The 7,615-nt window shown below is 35.8% G+C and overlaps 1 pseudogene across 1 annotated transcript; it reads left to right on the forward strand.

The window, feature by feature from the left end:
* Positions 1–975: 975 nt before the first annotated feature.
* On the forward strand, positions 976–1,348 carry LOC307058038 (translation machinery-associated protein 7-like; annotated as a pseudogene). Its single transcript has one exon. The product of its transcript is annotated as a translation machinery-associated protein 7-like (transcript).
* Positions 1,349–7,615: the final 6,267 nt, after the last annotated feature.

Genomic DNA, 7,615 nt, shown 5'->3' on the forward strand with positions numbered 1-7,615 from the left:
GGTAATTCCATTTTTTCCAGTTGTTCAGATCAAAACACTGGAGGCGTAATTGAGTTCTCTCTTTTCCTTATAACTACATACAACCAACAATAAATACTCTCAACTCTTTCTTCAAAATATATCCATAATCTAATAATTTGAGGTAATCTAACTCTAATTACCTCCATGGCTACCACCCTGGTCCAAGTCACTATCAACATCCACTTCAAATACGGGCACTCTCTCCTTCCACCTTTGTCTCCATGCAGTCTGTTCTTCACAAAGGAGCCTTAGCCATCCTTTTAAAACAAAGTCAGATTATGACCAGCCTCAGCTTAAAAACCTCCCATGGCTTTCCAGCATCCACAGAATAAAAGCCAAAGTCCATGCCTTCACCATCTAGCCCAAAAAAGATCTCTCTCTGATCCCAACTCTTAACTACTCCATCTTGTTTACCTCTAGTCACACTGGCATATTTTCTATTTTCTAGAACACATCTGGCCCTTGCTCATCCCAGGAACCTGTGTTCACTTTACCTATGAATCTCCTTTCCACATAAACCAACATTGCAGGCTTCTTCACTTTCTTCAATTTTCTGTTAACTTATCATAGAGGCCTGACATTAAATAGAATGTTAATAAAGACTAGGACATGCATAACAGTAAATACTTGCTAAACTCATCATTAGATATTACATAGAAGTAGATATTATATGTGATTAGAGAAATATAGTTTCAACATATAGAGGAAATCTAGTAGGTTTTAAAACAGGGTAAGTATCTTCCATGTAACTGTGAAAGAGAAATACTAATAGCTAACACTTACTGAATGCTGTTCTCCTGGACCCTGTGTTCCTTGTACAAATTAAGTCACTTAATCATCAAAATTGCCCTGGGGAGTAGGTAATATTGTTCCCATTACACAGATGAGACACTGAGGCAAAAAGAAGGTAAGTAACTTGCCCCAAATCACATAGAAAAGGAGGTGTGGCGGGGAAGGGGCAGCAGGCGCCATGTTGGGCCGCGAAGGTGGCAAGAAGAAGCCCCTGAAGCAGCCCAAGAAGCAAGCCAAGGAGATGGACGAGGAAGATAAGGCATTCAAGCAGAAACAGAAGGAGGAGCAAAGGAAACTCGAGGAGCTAAAAAGCGAAGGCCGCAGGGAAAGGCCCCCTGGCCACAGGTGGAATTAAGAAATCTGGCAAAAAGTAAGCTGTTCCTTGTGCCTGAGGCAATGATGATCCTTAGTTCTATTCCTGTTTGAACATCTGGATTAAACATCTGGATTCCCTGACATAACATCTGTTGCCACCTATAGCTAGAATGAAATGTTGTCTTGGAAACTATTGTACATTTAAGAATAAACTTTTGTAAATAAATAAAAAAGAAAAGGAGGTGTGATCTCAATCTAAGTGATGGCTTCAGATCTATGCCCTTGACCACCATACTCTTAATCATTACCCAAACTACTTCTATAATTTAAGGTTTGTTCACAAAGAAAAATTCCTTATGTTTATTTTTGGTTAAAAAAAAAAAAGTACTATTCTGATGAGTGATGTTGATAATGGTGGAGACTATGAATGTGTGCGTGCAGGGTTTTTTTTTCCAGCAATCTCTGTACCTACCTATCAATTTTGTTATAAACCTAAAACTACTCTACAAAATACTCTTTTAAAATTTTTTAGAAAAAAAATTTAAAGGCCCAAATAAATTATAAAGTAAGCTTATAAAAGTAAAGGCAAGTATGGTAGGCACAATTTCAAAATGGTCCCAAAATTTCTGCACTATAATCCCCTCTGTGAAGGGTAGGCAGGCTTTGTGAATATTATGGAACAGTCACTCTTGTGATTAGGTTATGCTACTTGCACAGCTGACCTTAAGAAAGGGAGATTATCCTTAGTAGGCCTGAGAATAGGTGAGGATAACTTAGGTGAGCCTCTTCCTGGAAAAGAGATTCAAATTCTGGAACACAGAACTGATGTGCAGGAAGTTCTCCATTGCTGACTTTGAAGATAGAGGGGTCATGTGGCATGGACTTGAGAGCACGAGAGTGACTCTCTAGCAGGCATGCATCAAGGAACTGAAATCTGCCAACAACTTGAATCAGTTTGGAGAAAGAACCTGAGCTTCAGAAGAAAACACAACCAGCTGAGAACCTAGTCTCTCTGTGCCTGGACTTACGACCTACAGTTCTGTACGATCATAAATTGGTATTATTTGAAGCCACCATGTTTGTAGTTATTCTTTACTCAGCACTAGAAAACTAATACAACAGACATCTCAGTTATATCAATGAATATAATTCATTTAAATTCACTCAGCAAAAGAAACTGATTCATCTGATTTGGTTTAAAGAAATATATTACGCCTAGAAGAAATATATCTAAAGCAAAATGCTGCAGAAATATTAAAAATATAACAATAAATAAAAGCTTGCCAAAATGAAAAGAAGAAGAAAGTAGAAGTGTCAACATTAACAGAGTAGATTTTTTAAAATTGCAGAGGCAACAAAGATTGTTTACACTGACCAAAGGGTTATTATCTACCCTATAGCTATAACAGCCATGCACTTCTATGTGTCTGTTACATAAAACACATAAAGTCAAACATGAGATTGAAGGATTTGACAGAAAGATGTTTGTGAGAGTTTGTAGTACATCTCTGTCACGCTCAGATGGGGCTCACAGAGTTTATATGTTTAAGGGAGCATGGTGGTTGGTGGCAGCAAGAACAGATGAGAAATAGTATGGATGGGGATTATTGCTGATAACTTTTGCCTAATTTCAGTTCTGCCCTTAGTTCAAGGGCAACCTTGGGGTGAGAGCCTGAAGGGAAACCAATTTCTTGCTCTTTTACCTTTATTTGATAAGATATATAAAAACTTGAGTGTTTAAACTATAAAAAGAATGTCAGATGTCTTTCAATCAATTTTGTACTGCATGCTGGCTTATATATAATGCCAGTGTTTGGATGAACATTATTGACAAATTATGGAATGAAAAAATACATGCGGTGTGATTGCACTTAATCTGAAACAATCTTGTGACATTTGTTTTACTGTGGACTTGAACTACTTTTATTAAAATTTGTATTGTTTTATTGAAATTAAATACCTGTTCACTCTTTTTAATTAGACTGCAATTTCCACAGTGTGGCATGGAGCTATGGTTTTCATACTGGTTGGATATAAATATACCAGAGGATACACAAAGACTTTCCAAAGGGTGGTTAGTTTCCAAAGAAACATTGATGCTTTTCATATCTTTAGCTTCTATGTAGACTCTTCCAATAATGATCTGAGGAAGAATAGGTTTTGCCGATTCTTTATTCCCAACTCCCCTTTCATAACCCTTCCTCCTACTTTACACAAGAAAAGATTCTCTCTCACTATCCAGAATCTTGCTGTGAAGTTTGACCCTAGCCAATAAAACTATCCCAGGCATCAAATGAAAGTTCAGTTTGATTGAAATACTGGTGTTAATGTTGACCAAGTGAATGACTTTAATGACCGTTTAACAACTTGTTTTCCAAGTCAGTTGGATTTAAATTCTTTCAACAAAATTGAAGGCATGTCCAGTCAAATCACTAACATATTATTAAAAACAATTTTTGTGCCTTTTGGCATATGTCTATAAAAACTTCAAAAAAATTGAATAACATTGATACTTCTACTCTCATCCACTTAATTATGTGAAATGGATTCTCAGCAATTACATTTATAAAAGTGGAAACTAAAACCAACAGACTTGATTGAACTCTACCTTATTCTAATGATTCTTAATATTCATCCATAGATAGAAGAGTTGAAAAAGTTTCATCTTTCTCATTTAGAAATGTATGACCAATAAATCTTAATGTTCATATTTAATAATCATCAGTCTTTTAATATATGTATATTGTTCTGATCACATTAGAACTAATAAAACTTGTATTGTCAGATTAATTATAAAGATATTTCTTAGTATGTTAGAGTCTTATGATTATAGGAAATTTAAAAAAATAATTTCGAATTATACATATCTTTGTTACAGAGAAGTATAATAGGATGATCAATAAAAGATGTCGAGCATAAAAATACTATTTCAAGATAAAATTTTTTGAAGGTTGTAGAATGAAACTCATGAGATCTAGGAGGAAAAGGTATTATGTAAAACTACTAAACATAAAAATAATCTCTGTGTACTTTTAAAAAATAAATGATTGAGAGCATCAAATCATTGTGGTACTTAGGTTTAATTAGACACATTTTTAAGAGAGTGATCTGGAGATTAATTTTTTTTTTTTTTTTTTTTTGTTTGCGGTACACGGGCCTCTCACTGTTGTGGCCTCTCCCCTTGCGGAGCACAGGCTCTGGACGCGCAGGCTCAGTGGCCATGGCTCACGGGCCTAGCCACTCCGCGGCATGTGGGATCTTCCCGGACCGGGGCACGAACCTGTGTCCCCTGCATCGGGAGGCGGACTCTCAACCACTGCACCACCAGGGAAGCCCCTGGACATTAATTTTTATGTGAAAGTTTATAATAGGTCAAATTGTATTTTTATGACTACTGAAAATTTCAACTAAAATTTTTAGCTATCTACTTAAACCTACATGAGTAGCATATTTTTCACAATTCATTCAAAGGCTATGTGAGCAAAGAAGTTTGAAGGCATTACCATAGCGCAAGGGGCTTTAGATTTTGGCATTCCTGGGATCTAATCATTTCTGTTCTACTTACTAACCAAGAACTTGTTTCATCAGCTATAAAATGGAACTAATACACTTTTCTATGTTGCTGGGAACAAATAAAATAACACTCGTAACTGACTAACCCATTACTTGGTACCAGAAGCTTTCTCATATTTTCTACTGAAGGTAGCATGGTACCTAATCAATGTACTATTCAGTAAATATGTTGATTTGATTTCATATAATCAGCTTTAACCATAATGATACTCATACAAAAAGCTTCTTGGTGATGACAAGCAGAGATATGACCTCCAACATCTGAATTCATGGGTATCATTAAAATAGATCACTTTTCTTTTTTTAACTAGTTTATGGACCACCTAGATGAACTGAATTATTATAAAGAGAACGTCTCAACTCTACATATATTATCCATATATTATAAAATGGTCCATGAAGACACTTATTTCCCAGATTTAGCATATTCTATTAAGGCTAGCAGAGTCTTCAATCCAGAAATTTTTTTTTTAGCCTAATTGGCTCAAAAATTACTATACGTTTGTTTTTGGCAAACTTTAAGGTTGGCATTTGTCTGACAAATACAGTGTGTCAATGATCATCATACAGACATGAGTAAAGCAAGAAACTTCAAATTAAAAAAACATGGATAAAATTCTAGATTAAGGGTCTTAATAGATCCCTCAAAACCATGCATGGCACTGAGAGGCAGACCATGCTTCTCCAAACATTATCCCTCAAGTTAGGAGGAAGAATAAAGAAATTAGTGATTCTCAGAAATGAATTAATAGGAGTCAAGTCTGTAGCAAAAACAACTAAGATTACATAGTAAACAATGGCAGACCTATTCAATAGTGGTTTCAGTCATAACAATCAAGTACTATTTATTAGCATCTGTAAGTTAGAGCCATTTGTTAATTAATCAATCTAAAACATCCTCTAGAAAATATTTCATAAATTAGATTTCTGATTCATCATGACAGCTGAATGCTCTGGGCCTATTTTTGATTCTCATAGAGAGACTCCTTAAATCTTTCTGGTTGAATGGACTTTTAGCAAATAGGAAGGACAGATTCCCTAAGTATAATTGTGCTTTAAACAGACAAAAGATAGGGCTATTCTTACATATATACTCCTATTACTCCTTATCTACATATAACTTAAAAAATTGTTCACAATCCCTTTAAATGTTTTTTTTTGTTTTTTTTTTTTTTTTTTTTTTTTTGTGGTATGCGGGCCTCTCACTGTTGTGGCCTCTCCCGTTGCGGAGCACAGGCTCCGGACGCGCAGGCTCAGCAGCCATGGCTCACGGGCCCAGCCGCTCCGCGGCATATGGGATCCTCCCAGACCGGGGCACGAACCCGTATCCCCTGCATCGGCAGGCGGACTCCCAACCACTGCGCCACCAGGGAGGCCCCCTTTAAATGTTTTTTGATGTAACAAATTAAATTGGGCTAGAATTGTGGACTTAACTATTTAGAAATAGATATATATTTATTTGATAAATATATCTATTTACAAATCAGTCTTAGTAAGGAGATTTGAAAGACGTTTAATGTCTAATTTTACTTAATCACCTCTATTCATATCTCTTTATTACCCCTTGTTTTTAGGATTTTTATAGGACATAACTTCTTATGTAAAAGTGTAAACTTTTCTGAAAGTAGTCATTTAAAACTAAGTACAGGCAGAAGTGAGAATCAAGTGAACCATCCAGCACTAGCAAAAGGCTTTTGCCCAAAGATTTTACAACATTCATTTCTTTGAAAAGAAATAAAATATATGTTATATGTTCAGCCTTGATTTTATGCACATTGTGTATTCTAATTATTACCATCTTATTTATAAATAATACATGCTGTGGTTCTGACAGTGAAATTGTGATGAAACACAGAGTACAGATTTTAATTACATACAGTTCTAATACAGTGAGCACTGCAGCATTTCTGTCATCTTTGAAATGGTAAAAGAATGAAAAGAAGTTTCTGAAATATGAGCATGAAGGTAATGAGATCAATAAATGTCAGCTAGAAAAAGTAATCACAACTCCTGAGACTCACTGACCTTTCTACAAATTCCAGACATAATAGAGTAGCTTGGGATGAGGAATTCTTTAACAGTGAGAAACTGATACAATTATAAGAAGAAAGGAAAGCAGAGATTGCCCTCTGACATCAAAAAACATTACCGGGCTTCCCTGGTGGCGCAGTGGTTGAGAGTCCGCCTGCCAATGCAGGGGACACGGGTTCGTGCCCCGGTCTGGGAAGATCCCACATGCCGCAGAGCGGCTGGGCCCGTGAGCCATGGCCGCTGAGCCTGCGCGTCCGGAGCCTGTGCTCCGCAGCGGGAGAGGCCACAACAGTGAGAGGCCAGCGTACCGGAAAAAAAAAAAAAAAAAAAAAAACATTACCTATAAAGGTAATTTTGACACAATAATTTATTCCCTTGATTTTTTTTTCTAAGGTGACTACCAACATAGATCATAAATCTTTGGTCTTTACAGAGACAAAATTCCCACTGAAGCCTTCTGAATACTGAAATACCTTCTTCATAAACTTTCAGTTTGCTTCACAATATTCAGCATCCTAATTGAGTTTAATCATATAGTTGGTTAATTTAAATGCCTAAAGTGAAAAACATTCTATTTTGGTAGCTGTAAAATCATTCTATCAGTATCTGAATATAATTTGGAAAAATTCAATTTTGGAAAGTGTTTGAAGGAGTCTTTGGAAAGATTTAATCATCATGAAATATTCAGCATTTGAATATAAAATGAAGTAATATTATAAAGCTCTAAATTATGATATTAAAATATTTTTGAAGTCCATAAAATTTTAGAAAGTACTGCAAAAACAGGCTTCCATAATAGCTAAGTTTCTACAGGACGAGAATGAACCAGGATAAAGTAAGTTTTCAGTTACTATAGCTTTTATCCTGAGGGCAAACTGAAGTT

The sequence above is a fragment of the Hyperoodon ampullatus genome, assembly GCF_949752795.1.
Source record: "Hyperoodon ampullatus genome assembly, chromosome: 9".
In the NCBI taxonomy this organism is placed as follows: Eukaryota; Metazoa; Chordata; class Mammalia; order Artiodactyla; family Ziphiidae; genus Hyperoodon; species Hyperoodon ampullatus.